This window comes from Protomyctophum bolini (genome assembly GCF_963924005.1).
Source record: "Protomyctophum bolini genome assembly, chromosome: 1".
NCBI lineage: Eukaryota > Metazoa > Chordata > Actinopteri > Myctophiformes > Myctophidae > Protomyctophum > Protomyctophum bolini.
In genome coordinates this window covers 30,790,171-30,811,266 of record NC_137862.1, presented here as the reverse complement: position 1 = coordinate 30,811,266, position 21,096 = coordinate 30,790,171, and the positions used below count along the sequence as shown (strand labels likewise).

Here is a 21,096-nt window from a genome sequence, read left to right as displayed (position 1 = left end):
GGCGGCAGCATGCCGCTTGCGGCTCTGCAACTTGAGCAAACATGCTATGCTAGAAAAGACACACACACACACACACACACACACACACACACACACACACGCACACACACACGCACACACACACACACACACACACACGTGCTGGCCTAACAATAATTACAATGGGAACATTTTACCCCAAGTTTTATTTAACTACAGGTTGGGACTCTAAATGGATGGCAGCCATAGCACTGCTGGGCCCGGAATCCCGGATGACCACAAAAAACAAAAACAGACAAAAAAAACCACCTGTTTGTTTTGGGTGGTCCGTTCCCAACAGGACTAAAGTCATTCCACTTTGTACGTGGCTGAGCTTTATCTGAAGCTACACTTTGGCAATGGTCAGGCCAGTCCAGAGGCTCTGTACCTTGAACAAGATGAAATAAGGACAAAAGAAAAAAATATATAATAATAAATAATAATAATTATACCCAATGGCAGTTGCAAGGAGTTGCATACTTGCATTTGTGCGGTCTGACCTTTAGAATGGTCATGCCGACATTAATGTACCCACTAGGCCCTTCCTGTTTTCACTCAAGACTAAATATGAAAAATAGCAGATCTACAAGCTCAAAACGTGTCACAATGCAACGTGAGCTTGTATTGTAGCACTGCAATTTTCTCTGAACGCTCCAGTATAAGGATGCTCTAAGCCAGGTACTTAGTGAAAGTTTGGATGTCAACTGAACCTTCCTGCATGTTTCTTTCTCTGACTTTTCCATTGTAATATTGTCTAGCGACTCAGAAATGCACTTTGCACTAAACACCTAAGACTAGGTCATTCAATTAGTTTCATGTTGAGTCTTAATAAACATGTATCCCACAAGTCTTGTTATCCTCAAGGTTGTTGCTATCTCCCTCAGGTCTTTGGGTGTCTTACGGACCATATGAGATCCAGACAGAAGATAAATAATGCACAGCAGACCGCAGCTATAGCGGTCACCGGGCAGTCCAACCACTCTCTTCACTTTGTCTGAACTCCTGCTCTCCTTGCGACTTCCCTGGCTTATTGTCTCCACCAGGCCGAAGGCTTGGGGAGAGAAATCACAGCAAGTCATCAATGCAGCGTCCGATTCGGACCGATTGCGGTGAAACTATGCACACATATTCCCACTATAGGCTGAGGAAGAAACCCGACATCAGGCGCATAGTGGTTCTATAATCTATATTATAACATGCCGAGTCGTGTCTTTATAACTGCACCGATCGGCCTACAGTACACATTTTTGTGCACAATCCCTAGAGGCCAAAGAAAAACATCTGGCCTGCATATTTCAAATCTGCCTCCAAGTCAACTTATGTGAAACACATTTTATTTTTCTTTGTGATCATGTCATAATAAATCTTCTAAAACATACCAGAAGGTCCATCTACTGTAAACCTTTGTCTATTGGCTATTAACTGCCATGATCACTCAATACCGAACAATGCATGCCCGTACACAACAAACGCTCCTGACCTGGTGGAGACCTGTGCTCCGATGAGCACACCTTTTCTAGTTTCAACACTTCTTCTTTCGCTGCCCTTCTGTCACTCTGTCTCTCACTGACTCCCCCCCCTCCCCCCCCCCCCAGACACACACACACACACACCAGGGCTCATAAAACAGCCAGTCGGGCTGTTGGGCAATAAACTGTTTGACAGTGCATCTGTCCTCACTCACCCGGTGCTATGCAAGCCATACTTTGACTTATGTTCGCCCAGATGTACCCGACATCCAATACAAACACATCGCAATATACATTAGTGTCCTGTGATGATATACGCACCAGTGAGTGTGCGGGCGCGCACACACACACACACACACACACACACACACACACACACACACAGCGTTTATTTTGCTCGTCAATGCAAAGGACTTCTTATCTTAGTGAGATGAACAAAAGTGAAGGCCTAGCAAGGGGGGTCATCGCCAGCGCGCGCACACACACACACACACACACACACACACACACACACACACACACACACACAAGTAGGTCTGGAGAGGCAACAGAGGGGCTGTTTGTTAAAGGCAGAGATTTATTTGAATTTGAGACATGAGATGTATAGCTCTAAAGGATTTCCCCCTGTACTTTCCAAAAAATGTGTGCTTGTGTGCACAATCGTGTGCACGTGTGTGTGTGTGCGCCTGTGTGTGTTCTCTACTTTAAATTAGAACCAGGTTCCGAGATCTCTCTAGCTCTGTGGGGTTGGCTGGGCCTTGGTTCAACCACAGACTGTGTGGGTGTGTGTGCGTGCGTGCATTCTCCTATAGATCAGGAACAGTGTGTGCAGTCTAGACCGTGCACACATTTCTCGTTCCATTCAGGGTTAGGTAGTGCATAAAAATATTGCTGCATTGACTCATTTTGATTTGGTTCATTTTCATGTCTATTTTTTTTTTTTTTACATAACTTGGTCATTAGATTCGATATATGCATGTGTTGTGAACAGTCAAAAATGTGAAATTGCATCGCTTATGTTGTTTGGTTTTATTTGACCGCAGTAATCTCCATACTGTATATTGCAAAGCCTTTTCTTAATGTTAAGACCAAATATCCCCTCCGCTTACACCCTTGCGTGGCTGACTATATCGGGTTCTTGTCCAAATTCTGTTGGACTGTTCCTCACCATACGAGCCAAGGATAGGGTTATGTACTAGCTGTCTTTTGTGACCCTAAGCCTTAGCCTAAGCTCTACCGAGGCCTTGGTAAGGGCCTGGCCTTTCTCTCTGCTCAAAGGATTTGGCACAGTAAACTGTGTTACAGATCCATTTGGTTCCATATGTACACATGTAGAATCACAGAGGATTTTACAGTGTGTAGAAGAACATAACATGCCAGATTTAAGAGTTTGAAATGATCCCACTGGGTGCACCTATATGCAATAAAATAAAAATAGAATAAAAATGAACCCAGACAGGTGCTGTCTAGATGTCCAGCAAATGAAATTTAGTGTTGCAGACACCGAGTGGCGCGCCACACCGAGTGGCGCGCTACGATCTTGTAAGTCTGCTATTTTTTTAAATTCGTAAAAATGCGGCACAAATCTTTGAATATATATTCTTTCAGAGGGAACGTTTTTCTTATTCCGATGTCAGGCCTAAATGGGATAAACTTGGACCAGGCTGCTACATGGTCCCTGTATATCCATGTGAACTTGAACTGAAGGATGTGTTTGTGTCTTCCTCCTGCGGTTTAGAACAGAACTCAAAGCTACAGTTAGGAGTTAGCGAGGTTCCCACTGAACGTCAGTGGTGGAAAAAAGTACTCACATTTTGTACTGTATTATACAGAATATCCCATTTCACAACTTTTCAAATGTATAAGAATGTTTTGAAAATATAGCCGATTTACAAGCGTGGAGATCTGCTATTTTCAAATGGACAACATGTAGTGCTGAAGTGGTTAAGGTTTGTCTTGTAATGAAAAATCAGACCTGTCTGAAGTGACTGGTGCTGTACGTACTGTACAAGTCCTCATCCCTGGCCTTGTGTGTGTGTGTGTGTGTGTGTGAGTGTGAGTGTGAGTGTGAGTGTGAGTGTGTGTGTGTGTGTGTGTGTTAGGCTGTGCAACAGTGACACTTGGTGGTGAACAAAAGCTATAATGCTATTTTCGTGCTCGGACAGACCCAGCCACCCAGCCAGGGACAGACCCAGGGACACACATATACATAGTCTACTCAAAAATTAAAATCTACAAACTCTAGTAACTATAAACTAAAGTTTTCACATAATTGTAGTGGAGTAAATATTTGTCTCTGAGATGTGGTATAGTAGAAGACAAGTAAAAGTATAGAAAATTGGAAATACTCCAGTAAAGTAAAAAAAAGAATACCTCAAAATTGTAGTGTCGCACAGTACTTCAGTAAATATACTTAGTTACTTTACACCACTGTATCTACAGTATGTGAATTGAACCCAAGGATTTGTTTGTGTCTTCCTCCTGCGGTTTAAAACAGAACTCACTCAAAGCTACAGTTAGGAGTTAGCAGAGGTTCCCAGTTCCCACTGAACGTTTTTGGACCCAGATCAGCTCAATCTGTTGGCTTTAAGTTGAGCCTTTTGACACCGACATACTGTTGGGAGGGAAAGGCACCAGAGAAATATGCCTTTGACACAGCTTACTGCATATGAACAGACTCACAACCATTTAGTGCTTAACTGTACTTGGCAAATATTTGATGTACTACAATTTCACAGATACCACGCACGCACGTTACAGCTTCCACAAGTATGTTTCGTAGGTTTTCTGTGCTGCATCTCTACAGTAAATGTGAGTAATATGAGTTTAAGGCAGTCCACAAAAGGACTAAACGGTTTTCATTATTTATGGGCCAAGTCAATTCAGTCATAAGTGAAACAACATGCAGTGAGGTCAGTATAAAAATGGATTAGCCTATATATGTTGTGTGAAAGCAAAACAACAGGCGAAGATTCTCCAATCGCAAATATAAATGGTTTACCGGTAGATTAAATCACTAAAGAATTGAGTGTGGAGCTGGACAACCTTCAGAAAGACAGTATAAGTTAACTCTAAAGAGAACAAAGCAGATGAGGGAAAAGGTACAAAATGGCTGACGTTAAACTTTTGTGACTCTAACCTTTAAGCTCTTGACCCAAAAGAGAAAAGTGTCCCCGCCGCTCCCCGGGAGCCAAACTACTAGTGAAAATAGGCAGTCTACAAGCTCACAATGCGACACATTGCGAGCTTGTAGATCTGTAGACTCATATTTAATTTTATGGAATTGCTTAGATTTTTTTATTTGTATTAAGAAATAGGTTTTGTTTTCTTTCTTTTTTGAGCATTTGGGAATATTTGGGCGGGTTTATATACGGTATATATTTTTTAAATCCTAAAACAAACCAAAATAAAGAGCTAAAGAGCTGCGACCCCTAAAAATTGGTCTGTGGCCCACAAATGAGTCCCAACCCACTGTTTGGGAAAGTGCTCTAATACAAGCCTAATCATTTCAGCTCTGGCTCCAAAAACCTTCCACATGAAACCGATTCCTCTTCCAAGTAGGAGAGTTCTTGAAACTGGGCCAGCGGGAGATTTCTAAACATCAAAAGGGTTGGAGGAAAAAGGATTTTTTTTTCTGCCTTAAAGAGTTAAGCCACTCAGAAGGAGAGGAGAGATTTGTACACAGTGTGCCATGTTTGATGTGTCAAATGTAATTAGACAAGCTTTCTCGTTAGACTATTAGCCCCCCACTCCAAATCTAGTACAGCCTATCTATCAAAGTATTGATCTGGGTTGTTGTCTGCAGTGTAAGTGTAGCTTTTTGCCAGGTGAAGCCTGGCCTATTTTCACTCGGGTTGACTTTGACGATCTACCGGTAGTCGTGATTGGCTGCCCCGAGTCTGAACTCTGAACCCATACTCTGAAACGCCACCTAAGCCAATGGGAGTGACTCCTACGCCCTGAAAGACTGCAACATGGAGGTGTTCCAGACTGGAGCTACACAACAAAACAGTGATTGAACCAACAAAAGAACATCGGAAATTAACGCTGGGAGGTTGTCACAGAGAAACATATATACATACACAAAAAAATAACCAAAAATAAAAGGGGGGCAGGGGGCGGACAAATGTACAACGGAGAGTGTTTGTTTCACCTGGCAGTTAACTAACACAATCAGTGCCGGAATTTCTTTCGAAATAGCAGCTCGGGGTGCCGTGCAGATATGGCAGCTTTTACTCTGAAAGCCTCCCCCCTTCCGTTCCGTACAAAAACTGGGAGGAATAATGTTGTTTTCTTACCTCGCTATTATTACGATAAAGTCGCTGAATAATCCCTCGCGAGAGGCATGTTGAAGTCAGAAATGAAGAGTTTAGTATATTCATCTGGTCAAAACCACGGAGAGCTCCCTAGATTAGGAGATATAAGGCATTCTTTCTGAGCCGTAAACAGGGAAGTGTATGTATGGTGCAGAAGGAGAGGCCAACCCCCCCAAAATATTATATCGGAATATATTTCTCAATGAAAATGCGCTAGGACGTGTGTACACGTCCTTTCAAAGCGACAAAATCAACTGTAAATTTAGTCGACTAAAATCTTATGATAGTGTTAATTTTGTTGACTAAAAGACTAAAGGGCCTAAGACTAAATGGTGTGTTATTCAAAAGACTATACTAAATAAAAAATATTCTGAAAAGAATAACACTTGCAGTCAACTGTAGCTAGACTAAAACTAAAACATTTCAGATGACAAAAATATGACTACAACTAAATAAAATTGTATTCAAAAGACTATGACTAAAGCTGCTGTTAAAATCAAACGGCTCCCAATGTGTACACAGTCCCTGTCACTACCAATTAAGGGCCAACTGATTTACTCTGATGAGATGTACTTTATTATCCCCGCAGGGAAATTGATACGTTACAGTAGCATAATGTAAAATGTAAAAATAACAGACAGACAGAAAACACATTGGACACAAATGGACATAATCACAACAAGACCTCAGACACAGGACCATAAGTATTGGGGGAGAAAGTTCTTATGCGTTATATTTGATGCGGCGGTTGGCAGGAAGGAGAGTCTATACCGCTCTGTGTTCATTCTCGGAGGGAAGGTGAGCCTACCTAAAGGTGCTCACTCCGTCCTGCAAGTCACCATAGAGTGGATGGGAGGGGTTAGCCAACATGGAGACCAGTTTGTCCCTAATTCTCCTCTCTGTAACTGACTGCAGCCCCTACATCCTGAGGCCCACAACAGAACTAGCCTTCTTTGTGATCTTGTTTAGCTTGTTCAGCTCCCAGGCCTTAATGCCCGCACCCCAGCATAGCACTGCTCATTTGGTGTGGGTAGCGTGTAGAGTAGAGTAGACAACCACATGTCTCCTCTGCTACACATCACCAGACTTGATGCCACACACACACACACACACACACACACACACACACACACTCTCAACGTGATTGCCTCTGTGGTGAAGCTGATTTGGTGAATAAAACCAAATTAAAATGAGTCAGTCTGCGTCTCGCACAGCCGTCTGTAAATGAATTGTTAGCAGAACTCGTTAACAAACATGGTTTGTAAACACACATTTCAAAATAGGAGTTAAAGAGTAAGCTCCGCTCGATACCTCAACTAGTACAAGTGGAGAAAGCACTTCTTGTTTCTCCATGAGTAATTAGGTCCAAGTAGACATTTAGACAACTAGAATGGTTGCCCACACTCTCCTGCATAATAGAAACCTCTGTCATGGTAACCTCAGAACAATGGTCAGTATGCTATGCTGGTAACATCTGGTTGGCACTACACAGGCCTAATGTTGACCATATGTCCGTACACGGACAATCGTGTCCGTGGCAAAATCTTGGTCTTGTCCGTGGCAAATGTTTGATTTTCTTTTTGATACAATATTATGTCCTTATTTTGTTCATAAAACCCAATTACTGAATGTCTCCATGTTTTCTTCAGAATATGTATGGCACTTATTTACTAGGAGTCGAACTAGTACTAGTACTTATTTGAGGACCCCCTTAACTCTGTCATGGCCGTTCAGGGTTTATCTCTTTCTTTATGCGTTTCTATCTGGACATTATTATTATGTCCATACATTTTGTATGTCTGAGTTTTGACAAAATTGAGTTGACAAAAATGTCCACCATAAGCCAGCATGGCAATGACCCCTGCTCAAACTGAAGAGTCAGCCTGTCATGTTCCCATCGATCTGAACCTCTGCATTTCTCTCTGCTTGCCTTCGGCTTCCATTTACCAGTCTGTCTCTTGATCGGTCTGTCAGCTCAAATATTACCATCATCCCGTGGAGCAGAGCCTGTGTGAAGTGACAGCAGAACGAGGGAATGCTGTAGGAAATTATACAGTGCATTCTTGCACAGATTCTCTAGATCTCTCTTTCTCTCACAGCTAAGAATGAAGGTCTTCACACATTTACGCACACTTTATCCCACTCTGATATATTACCATTCACACACACATGCATGCATTACACACACACACACACACACACACACACACACACACACACACACACACACACACACACACACACACACACACACACACACACACACACACACACACACACACACACACACACACACACACACACACACACACACACTCTCTCTCACTCTGTGGTCACGCAGAGACATGCCTATGCAAGCATACGCCCTGCATGCCATTAGAAAAACGCACAACCTTGCAGTGTACTGTACTACACACAGACCACACGGCCGGACAGCCATCTCCACCACCCAGTCGTACCGTGCATGTGTGTGTGTGTGTGTGTGTGTGTGTGTGTGTGTGTGTGTGTGTGTGTGTGTGTGTGTGTGTGTGTATGTGTGTGTGTGTGTGTGTGTGTGTGTGTGTGTGTGAGTGACTGTGAGAGGACGTGGAAGCTGGCTGGGAGGCTACTGCGGACACACCGCTGGGCCGGGCCAGTGGGAAGTGTGAACCATTCTTACCGCCGTTCGTCCGCTCTCCCTCAAAAAGGCCTCAGTATAATATACTCTGTTCTGAAGTGCTTCTGAAACCTGGCCAAGCCCAACTTCTAAAATATCCCGTGTGGTTCCTCAGAACTGTGATATGTAATAGGTACTAGGGGTCTTGGGAGGCTGGCCGTCACACCAAGGGGCCGACAGCCATTATAATAGAGTGTAAGTGAAAATATACACAATCATTGTACTGTATTCCATCCATGTGAAAATGTGAACGAGAATTTTAAAGCTTTGAAGGATGCCCTCAATAGTCAAATCGATCACCCTAATAATCACCCTGTACGTACAGTGTACCCATACACATGTGAACCCTTGAATCCCTATTATGGGCGGCGAACAGCCGGCAGAAATAGCAGATCTACAAGCCGATTAGGATTTAATGTTGACGGAAAAAGCGGGGACCATGGTGGACAGCTAAGTGTATAGGATTTAAGTGTATTCAAGCTCTCTGCTTGACAGAGAAACTGTTGAGAAGAATTTTCAAGGTAAAATGTGTGGTGTTCTCCAATTCACAGCCTATACCTATTCAATATATAACATTTGGACTTAAGCGTTGGTGGAATGTTTGGACAGCTCTGATTTAGAGTTTTTCAAACTGCACCACAAGGTCCATTGTAAACGTCACGACACATCTGAACTGAAGCCTGTTCTGAAGCCAGCGTAAATCAAGCTTAAAACGGACATTCTGCCATGTCATGCAGAATGTAGATCAGCTCCACTGCTCAATCTATACACAACGACACACACACACACACACACACACACACACACACACACACTAACATGCATATACGCACATTTGACACGAGCCATTAAGGGAGAAACATGTTGTGTATTGAGAGAGATGACAAAGAGAGAGACAGAGTGGGTCCCGATGGTGGGAGAGAAAGGGAGACTTTGAGAGTGTGTGTGTGTGTGTGTGTGTGTGTGTGTGTGTGTGTGTGTGTGTGTGTGTGTGTGTGTGTGTGTGTGTGTGTGTGTGTGTGTGTGTGTGTGATGTGCGCGTGCGCGTATCTCCTTCTCTGTGCATATCACCTCCCAGAGTGTCCACCTCAGCACAGGCTAGCTGTGCAGTATCAGATAACCAAACCATCATTTATTCAATAGGACAGTGAGGACACACACAGAGAGAGAGAGAGAGAGAGAGAGAGAGAGAGAGACACACACACAGGACAGACACAGACGGAGTGAGATGAGAGACAGAGGCATAGATTGATGGAGGGCAAGTTGGGCGATGAGAAAGAGACATGGAGTAAGATGGTGATGGATTGTAGCGATGTAAGAGGGACAGGGTTTCCTTGCTTGCTCTTCACAGTTTGGTGATGCAGTCCTGACTCCTCTACGCTGGATGTTGCCTGCAGTGAGCAAAACATGTTCAAATTCCGGTGCCTTCACTACCCCAAATGACATAATGTAGCGTCTATATGACTCCCTGTAATAACACTGACGGTAAAGGCAGAACTATGATGACACTTCAGTGTTCAGGCAAGCAAAGGGATCTTAAATGATCATCCCACGCCACCATGCAGATAATGAGGCACATTCTGAAAGTCAGTCTACATGGTCCATTTATTAATGGCCCAATCAGTCTTACAAAACGTCATGCCGCGTTCGTTCATGTTTGTAAATTGTGGAGTAAAACAGACGTGTATTTCAATTCATGTAATGTAAGAATGCATGATGAAAATAACGCTAATATTATGTTCAAACCAATACAGGAGTGGGCCTTTAATAAAGAAGTGGGGTTGAATTTAGGCTCTTCATTGTGTTTTGCTTTACTTAAGTCTGTTGACCCGCACAAAAAGGCAAGCTACAGGTTTTACTGTACATACCTCAGCGAATCAGAACATTCCAATACGGCATCACAATGCATTGTATCTTTCTGGACCAGGTATGGCTGTGTGACATTACTATACTCTTCACAATATTCTTAACACGCCAAAGGCTACTTTCCTTCCTTTTGCTTAATACTCAATACTAAATATTAATCAGCATTATGCAACGATGGCGTTCCATATCGAACATGCCTCAGCAGTTGAGCCAGCAGAGCTGAAAAAGGGGAACATCTCCTCGGGGTCTGCCAGCTTCAAAGCATCTGCTGCTAACTAACATCTATATGGTTTGGGGCGATGCGTGCGTGGGAGGTTGCATAATGTGCTGCTACCATTAGGTAAGATGGGGGTAAACACAGTTCTTGCTCTTCAGCACATCGAGTCAGTGCTGAGATAAGAGGAAAATGATGAAACACAGAGACAGAGCTAGAGCACAAACTAAACTTCGGCTGTGAGTTGTGAGCTAGATGAGAAGGCTCAGTCTGGCAGATCATCCCTTTTCGTTATTTCCACTCACTGCAAAAATGTTTGACATTTGATATGATATGATGTAGCATTTCTGAAGGTGTCGCTATACCGCTGCAGAACAAAACAAGTACTGTGGAACCAGAGTGTGAAGCAGAGAGAAAAGAAGCTGTGTTTTTGCAGTGGACCAGTAGGCCTACTTTCATATCATTGACCTAAATGGTGTTTAGTCCCGTCATGTGGATAAGGGGTGGCCCATGGTGAACCATCATCGAACCTGGGATCACCAGATGTCTGTCTCATCTCTCCCCACGAGACACAAGTTCAAAGCCCTCGCAGGCAGCACCACGCTCCGCCAGCAGCCTCTGGCTTTTATTGGCCCTAATGAGGATCAGAGGCATTTTTAACTGCAAGATAGAATGGCCCAAACCTGGTCACACTGCAACACGGAGGATTGAGTCACTTAGGCCGGGAAGGAAGGGGGGGTGGGGGGGCATTTGTGTGTCTTGTACCATTATATTGTACACGTGGTGGAAAGGGTAAAACAGTTAACTATTTTAAACTATTCACATCTATTAGAGCCTTAAGGTTGCATATACCCCTGCTATAATATAGATTATTGATTGTAGCTTTTTGAAATGGTCCCATCCTAACCACAGATGTAGACTGAAGTCTACATCCACGTCTTTTATGGTCCTGTCTGCCATGCCAGCGCCACAGTTGGTTGACATTAGTATCTGGGTGGTGGGGTGGCACCCACATCAGAAGGTCACAGCATGGACCGCTGTCTGTCAAAGAGTCCTTTGAGCAAGACAGAAAAGCGCAACCAGCTCCAGTAAACTGCTGTCCTGCATTACGCTTATTAACAGAGTGTAACTGCACAATACAACTCAGGGACTTCCCTATAGTACCTGTTGGTGGAAGGATCTTTGACACTCACTCAACACTGCATTTATTGAGCCGTTAAATGTTTCCCACTGTGTAAAGTGTATCCTCCTCCTCTAAAATAAACATTTCCCTACCAACCTGTACTCATCATGCTTCGTTGTACTCGTAATTTCAATCAGAGTTTTTTATATATATATTCTTTATCACCTCATACCTCAAGGGTGCATTAACTGTAAAGGCTGGATGGCAATCAAGAAGTGCATTTTTGATTGCATTGTAATGCGATGAGCCAGCCAGACCGCATCCCTTAGCCTAAATAGTGTGGGGGGGACACTGTCATCAGGATTCTACAGTACATTGTCTGGATGCAATCCAGCCAACACATAGAAAGGCTTAGCAGGAATACCTACTTAAATAAATACAGCTACAGCTCACACCATGAACCCTCAGGGCAAGTGTGAAGGCTCAGAGACGTGGTCACAGACTATTATAATTCTATGATATATCATATCTAAAACATTTGCTTTATAAATTTGCAACAGACAACTAGCACTGTGTTTGATTTTCTAAGCATGGTCCCCTGTGCTCCCCAATTACTGGCTATTTGATTTGATTTGCAACAACAACAATACAGTATGAACTACAGCATGACCTTATAGAGATCGAATGTACGGCTACCCCTAATGAGACTTATCTGGATGATTATGTGGGACAGTGGAACTATCTAACCGCGAGGCTTTGCTTTCAGTATGGATTACTAAACTCTACATTCAGAATCCATTAGCTTCTATGCACTGAATAGCCATGAAAACAAACATGGTTACATTCTGCAGCACATGGCAAATTGATTCCAGGCATAAGGAAGAAGAACTTCTAATCTAGATTGTATTATCTTCAAAGAGTAGTAATTGATTAGGGATCTCGAAAAAAAGAGCCATTTGTCTGATTTCCGTGGCAGATAGTGTGTCCATGGGGGCCTGCTTTATCGGGGAAACAACTGCAACTGAGCATTAAAGCCTGGTAAATATGCCTGCTAGTGTGCCAAAGGGGACACACGTGCCGCACGCACGCACGCACGCACACACACAGGATTAGGGATTGCACCTGGACAGGGGTGAATGTCTTATACAATCATAGGTGTCTTGGCAGCTCATAATCAAGTGCACCTCATTATCTTTGGCATTTCCACACCATCATTAGATGTTATACAGAGCGGCCCTCGTCTCACCATCACCGTTAGCACTGTCAGGTTGATGGAGTATTCCACACCAACATACAGTATATGTACAGTATGACAAATAAAACATATTGATTGAACATATCTGAGTAGCCCGTCTCACCATTGGCTAATGATAGATCTGGTCAATATTGATTTGGCTTAAACAAGAGGTTAAATTAATTTTGCTCCTATATGCCACAAAAATGTGGAACGCCCTACCAACAGTTGTAAAGGAATGTGAATCTCTACTCTCCTTCAAAACCGCTCTCAAACTGGTCGTCCCCCCAGTTACTGTACATATTATTTATTTTGATTTCTAACCGTTTGTGATATATTTGCAGCAGCATAGTACTGTATATCATTATATGTTCTGATGAATTGAATATGAAGGACTCCAAAGGAAACAAGCCAATTGGCATAGCAGACCTTGTATTGAACTGTACTTTCCTGTGCTGTTTTTTTTTTCAAACTGAACTAAAGTAATCAATCAATCAACACCAATGCCTGATGCCAGCCTCAGAGAAACCTCTGTGTGCTCCTCTCAGTCTTAAAAAGTGCACACACACACACACACACACACACACACACACACACACACACACACACACACACACACACACACACACACACACACACACACACACACACACACACACACACACACACACACACACACACACACACACACACACACACACACACACACACAACTTGTGTGGAAATACATCAATACACACATATAATGGAAGTATGGGGATTGTGAAAGAAAAGCATACCAGATTTATGGGCTCAAATTCACCGGCAATGGCTCCAGCTCCACTGGCGCCAAATTTGGTTAAGCAAGGCCAATGGCAATCATGGCAACCGAGGCGAGGAGGAGGAATGTCTTACAATAAATGATCCAGAAATATTTCACTTTCAAGTTGTGACTGGAGTGGATTTTACTGCCTCAGTTTCACAAGGCTAAGGAGCTTGAAGTTAGCACTCGCAATTAATGTCACAATGTTTTTTCCTCTTAGTGCATTCAGAAGTGGTGTGGGGGGCCCGCCAATTGCAATAAAACCGCCACTACTGTCAAGAGAAATGGGATATAAATGATTTTACAAGGTGTAGGCACAATTTCACCCCAAACATGATACAAAATAAAGCCAAAGTTCAGAGATACCACCGTTTGCTATATCCACATGTAAATAAAGACACGAGCATTAGAGCCCAACCGATATATTTGTTTTGATTAAAATAATAATAATATAAAATAAATGGTAAATAAATGTATACACCGCTTTTATCCGAAGCGTTTTACATAGATTGTGAATTACATTCACTCGTTCACACACATTCATACACCCTGATGGCAAAGGAAATCATTCGAGGCACCAACCTGCACATAGGGAGCAATTATGGGTTCAGAGTCATGCTCAAGGACACCCGGGTTCGAACTGGGAACCTCACGGTTCCCATCCGGCCACTGACTCTACCCCTGAGCCACTGCCGGCCCTATAACTAATGCAATGTCACTAATGTTCATGTATATAATTCTATAATACTGCAAAACAACGATTAAAAATAAATCACACAAGTGAAGCTTACTGTTAGCCTGATTGTCTCTGAGCCTCCAGTGCGCTCAGTCGAGTGGGCGGGGTCTATGGGCTGGAAACCAGGCTAGCCCACTGTGACTTGACACTCTATGTCAAGTCGACGCATGCGGAAAACCGGGTGTCCTGCTTAAAGCAAACATGAAAAGTCCATAGACTTGGCTGCCACATGACAGCACGACTCAAGTGAAAGCCACACGTTGCAGCGGCTAGCACCCCTCAAAAAGAGTTTGAAAAAAATGACAGTTTTGAACTTTTGATAGTCAAGTTGCCTAGGATTCCCCAATCTGTCAGATCAGACCGCAAAATCTCACATTGGTCAAGCTCTAATAAACATACCGCTAGAGTCTATAGCGGTACCCAAACTTTATTGGCCCTGCACCCCCTGTTACCTCTTGACCTAGCTGACACACCCCCCAGGGCTCAGTCTCAGTATTTGGCCAAATTATACATTTTTTAATATGATTATGGCAAATAATCACAGAATGTCACTGAGAGACACGCAGCGGCAGTATATTCCCACAGCTGCTCTATACATCTCCTTACAACAGTGGTTTACAGGATTTTGCCTTCTGTGCTGCTAAATAACACCATAAAACCGCCATTAAACTTTTCATGTCATGCACCCCCTAGAAGGCTTTCACGCACCACAAGGGGTACGCACCACAAGGGGTACGCACCACAAGGGGTGCACGCACCACAGTTTGGGAACCCGGCCCGGCCCCTAGACCAATAACTGCATGGCGTCAAACCATCACCACCAAGACATGCTGCACAGAAAACACCGTCACCACCTAGACATGCTGCACAGAAAACAAGAGATAAGTCATCCAGGAGAGGTTTGACTCAACTACTGCTCTCCTGACCCCTCCCACCTCCAGCATCTGTTGCTCTCATTGGTTACATCTGGAGGACAGCTCACCGAGAGGCCATCAGAACTGGCCCATGATGACGTCATTTAAGTGGTTTCACTCCGACAGGAAGGCTGTGTGTGTGTGTGTGTGTGTGTGTGTGTGTGTGTGTGTGTGTGTGTGGTGCACGTTGTTACAGGGTGACTTATGGCTGTTTCCTGGTATAGACAGCAGGGAGTATTTCCCAGCTTGGAAAGAGGAAGTGTGTGTGAGGATTTGGAAGTCAACAACTCAACATTTCACCAGTGATCTCGCAGCCAAATCGAGAATGTGAACATACGTAATCAAATCATACTCACTCACACACAATCATATAAATAAACCTGCCAACAAATGCACAAACACACACATAGATATTAAAGAGGGCCATGTGAGACCTGTAGCCTGAGAGAAATCTGGATAGTGCAGCTCCATTGAAGAGCACTAGACCAAAGGCATTCTTCACCATCCCCTAATGCAAACTCTACTGCCAACGGTAATTACCAAGTCCTAAACAAACATGGCTAAACAGAGAGAGACACATTCTCTCACACAGATGGAAACTCACCAATTCCAAGTACATTATGCCAACATGAAACGATTTGACTTTTGTATATGCATGGTTTTCACATTTTGCACATTACACAAGACAAGTCCCCACAGGGATGGATCAATCCATCCATCAATCCAGCCACCCACCAACTAGGCTTGTGCAATACTTGCTATTTTCCTGTGCGTTCATGGTTTGTGGCCATTACAAATCGGTGATACATTATAGGATTGCCAGGGGGTGCTGCTTAGGCTGTGTCATAAGGTAAAGATTTACCATGCACACGGTTAGAGGATTTATGGTAATCCAGAAGGCATCGCCTGCTGTTTTCGTTTTGAGATCAAGTTGGACCTATTGATTGATTGCAGAGATATGTATTTGAAACTTATCGAGATCATTTAATAAAACACCATAAATGGTCTGAATAAGCTCCTGTCATCTTTTACAGAAGTGGTGATCGAAAGCCTTATCCTAATTTAAAATCCACACATTGTAGGGCTGTGTTGCTCGCATAAACGGGGCTTACATTTTTTGGGTGCACACAAGACAGCAAGTCAACCCTCGCCACTTTCCTAGTTTACTGCCTCTGTACGGGCAGTCAATTAACAACATCATTAGTGCAGGACATCAACTATCCTGAGACAATCTGGCCAAGACGTCACACCTCACTGTCCTGTTAATTCACACACATCCCTCAGCTAATCTATCACCATAAAACGGTCAACACAGACACATTAAAAAGATGCTACATAATAGCTGAGGCCACAAAACCCTACATAAATAAATACAATTAGACCCATGTCTAGAATGTGTTACAATGTATCAAAGTATCACAAATTAGGAGATAACACTAGCACGGGCATGATACCACTATTAGGATTTAACTTGTACAAAGAAAAATAAATCTGCACTAGGATCAAAATGATTGCATAATACAGTGATTCTCATCTCAACCTTTTCATGCCGTGACCCCCAAAATAATCATTTTTGAGCGGGGGACACGCCAACCTGATAAGAACTTGGAAAGTGAAAACAGACGATCTACAAGATCACAACGCCTCGCTTAGTGGGCGTTGTGAGCTTGTAGCTCGTCTATTTAAAAAAGAATGTGCCTCTTTCTTATAAAAAACTGGTCAAAAATTTGCCAAATTGTCAAATAATTGTGAAATAATATTATTATTTGACAATTTGGCCAATTTTTGACTAGTTTTTATAGTATAGTTTTACTTTTTATGCAGTAATGGTCTGTTTCATTTCTTTCTTTTTTATGTATTAAAAAGGTGCTAAAAGTCCTAAATTGTCACTTCACTGTCTTCTGGGGACCCCCCAAAATGGCAAAATCGAAAACCACTGGTCTAATATACAGGCTTTTCCATGGACAAGGGCCTGTCAGTTTGTACATACACCCAGTCTGAGTGCGGATGACTCACACCACTAAGAAGCAGGAAGTCAATCGTTTGGAGACCCCATGCTGGCGGCAACTTGACTTCTCAGCCCTTTGAGAGGCACGTCAGTCAGTCAGCGAACTTGAACAAAGGTCAGGGAAAAAGAGAGAGAGAGAGAGAGAGAGAGAGGGGTAAACTGAAACAGAGGAATGAAAAAGAAAATAGTCTCGAGACAGAGGGGAAACCAGATAAAGGTAAAGGCAGAGGTAGGCACAGAGGGCAACATGGCCAGGCACATGGAAGATGGGAAAAATGTACAGAAATGAAAGGGGGTTGTTGAAGGAAAAATAAACACAGCCAGAAGAGTGTGTTGAGGTGTGTGTGTGTGTGTGTGTGTGTGTGTGTGTGTGTGTGTGTGTGTGTGTGTGTGTGTGTGTGTGTGTGAGTGGTAATGGAATGTGGTAGGTAAGTGATTGGAGGTACACTGTCAGTTTGGCACACAGGCTAGGGGCTACATACCAATTCCTTCTGATTGCACCAAAACAAACAAGAGGGCATTTTCCAGCTGCAAACAGACCAACAGACCTATTCAGTTGAATGGTCAGATATGGAACATTACACTCACTGTTTAAGCTGCCTCGACCAGACTGCCTGGTGTACTTAACTTTGGTGTGGCTTGTAATGCAATGTAACAGATTGTGCTGAGAGACAGACAGAGAGAGAGAGAGAGAGGGAGGGAAGCCAAATTCCAATACCCCAAATCTCGGCTACTCACTCACTCACACTCGGTTGATGTTGATGTCTACATGATTTTCATATATTTCAGCAGGTCACCAGTTTCACCGTAACACATGCCATGCTGGAGTGAGCGAGTGTGAGTGAGCAAGTGGCCGAGATTTTGGGTATTGGAATTTGGCTAGACTAGAGAGAGAGAGCGATGCAAAGGAAAAAGATTGATGGATATTATTTGTAATAGGTGATGGCAGAGACTGATCAGATGGGATGAGAGTCTGGTAGCTGGATAGAAGGAGAGTACGGATCTCGTTAACATTGAGAAAAGAAGAGCTTAAGAAATTGGGCCTAAGAGTTGAGAGTGAGAGAGAAACCTTGTATGTTGTTATTCCACACAGGAAGACAGACAATGGACTGCAGCTCAGACTGCCTCAGACATGGTCTACACAGAGTCTAAGAATAGTGTTCATTTAACAATGAGAGCTTACAAACATAACTAAGTTGACCTGTAAGGGAGGTACAGAGACAGATCGGACGATAACATCACGATCATTTATGTGGGCATGCAAACGTGTGAGCAAAAGTATCTCTTACAAACACTCACTCTCTCTCTCTCTTACAAACACACACACACACAATGATATCAGGCCATGCAAGGCAGATGGACCTCGTTCCTCCCCTTTGAAAACTCTTTGTTTCCATGACAACCACACAGAAGTCATCCCCCCCCCCCCACCCCCTGTGCCATGCACATGTGTGTTTGTGTGCAAGATGGATATTCTATTCCATCACCAAGGCCAATACAACACACTGAATTTGATTCAATCGATGACAAGAGTGAAAGAAACAGTACGCAAAAAAACAGACAGCTTTATAGCCGTAGGTCGCATGCTGGTTGTGTCTGCAGTCTGAGCTGATAAACGTGGCGAGCTAGAAGTAAGAGGAAGACATATGTTGTGCCGTTGTGAAAAATCCCCCAAACACTTAATCTCTCCAGCACGGAACAGGTTGCATCATTGGCAACAGGCTACATACAGACTGAGATACATAGGGAGGGACTTCCCCCTATGACCCCACAGGCAGGGTCTCTCCCAGTCAGTCTTCAAATATTATGTCATTGTCTTCTGCAGTACTTTACTCTATATCAAGAGAATATCTTGTCTTTTGGGGTGCAGGGACGAGCATCCAGTTGCATTCTCCAAATACTATATATATGACTGTGACTGGGTCACACCATTGTCCATGTCAGTGATGTCACAGAGGTCATCTGCCCAGTACAGGTTGATCCTACAGGTTGATCCCTGCAGGACCACTAGAGATGTGATTCAGGTCATTTGTTTTAATTGGATGTAGTTTTCAATATCAGACCATAGCTACGATAATATTTACGTTCACAGAGGCATCGATATAGATCAATTGAACAGGCTGTTTTCCTTTGATACATTTCAATACATATCAAACAGTTGCTTGCTCTAACAATCACTTGCAAAAATAAATCGACGTTAAGAATTCCAACTTCAAGGGTAACCTGTAATAGCAAAAGCTAAAGTTGCCTTTTGCAACAGTGTTTCTGAGACATCGTTGACAAAGCAATAAAATACTTTTGAAGTTCACATCATCAGCAGCACTATATTTTAACTAACTAAAACCTAGACCTGGTCCATATAGCGTATAGGAGGAGACGTCCTTCTAACGCTATTGACCAGAGCTAACTAGAAAAGAAAGAAGCGGACACGATTTTCTCGCATGCAATTCTGCCCTGTGCTGCTGCTGGTGTCATTTGACACCAGTGTTGCAAAGCAGTGGCTTTGTGGTGAAACTATCAGCCAAAGCTTTAAAATAATAAACAATCATGAAATAAAATACAACACTGGACATACATACCCTGTGTACGAATTGAGACCGGAAAATCTCCTCCCTCCCTGGAAGGTGTATTTTTATATAAGAGCCGATATATTCCGTTGAATTCCAGCAACCCTCGCCCGGTTCCTTCCCTTTCCTTCAGGAATTTTTCCCCGGGATTCGCAGCATCTCTAGTAGGAGGGAGTGGAAAGGGAAGGGGCGGGTCTCTCTCTGCCGAGCAGGGCTGAACAGAACACAGCCAGCCCATCATCCAAGCATGCAGGCACCAGAGCCGGCTGGCTGCATGGCAGTAGAGAAAGTATAATATTTATTTTTAAAAGTATCAATACTGAAATACTTACAAAGTAAAAGTCCTGAATTCAATATGTAGCCTGCCTACTAGCCCAGTGGTCCCCAAACGTTTTCATGTCAAGGACCCCCAAATTTACACTAATTAGCCTGCGGAGCCCCATAAGAGAAGATCTATGTTTACGGCCCTAGCAGTGATTTTGAAACATTTTAATTTGTTTTGACATACATTAGTCTACGGAACACCATTTAATTCCATTTCTATCTCTGAGACCCCAATTCATATTGTAAAATCTATGTTAATTTAACTCAGAGAATGTACAAATGGAACCAAATGCGTCCATTTGGTACACCCATTTCATTTGGCACACCCATTTGTACACTCTCAGAGTTACAGAACCATAAGGGTCCATTTGGTTCCAAACTATCAAACTATCACCCAGGGGTCCCTCAAGGACCCCTGGGGGCCCCCGAACCCACTTTGGGAAGCACTGGACTAGCCTACAGAGGTTGAAAAAGCCTACAGTAGCTTAATTGCATCCTTGTGGTGCTGAGGTTGACTCCACCATTATGCCTAGACTACTGTAACTATAACGCCCTATATTCAACACTCAGCAACTGATCCATACACCGCAATTGGTACAGAACGTGGGTGCGAGAGTCATTACTGGGACTATAGGATCAGTAGCCTACGCATTATAACCCTTGCTGGTAGGCTACTAGCCGTGCACTGGCTGCCAGACCAGTAACTTTTAGATTAGATGGCCTGAGGTCCTCTGATGCAGCCCTACTAGAGGTTCCTAAGCTGGTGACCAAGGGAGACAGGGCCTTTTTTTTTTTTTTAATCATTCTTTTGACCTACATTTAACACAATCAACGGCCAATGAAGGGCCC

The 21,096-nt window shown here is 43.3% G+C and overlaps 1 protein-coding gene across 1 annotated transcript in view; it reads right to left on the bottom strand.

Annotated features, from left to right (window-relative positions):
- Positions 1-20,055, bottom strand: part of ccdc102a (coiled-coil domain containing 102A) — an 80,378-nt gene extending 60,323 nt beyond the window's left edge. Inside the window, exon 1 of the mRNA XM_080764182.1 lies at positions 19,936-20,055. The gene's annotated coding sequence lies outside the window, so the exon portion shown is untranslated. The remainder of the gene's footprint in view (positions 1-19,935) is intronic.
- Positions 20,056-21,096: the final 1,041 nt, after the last annotated feature.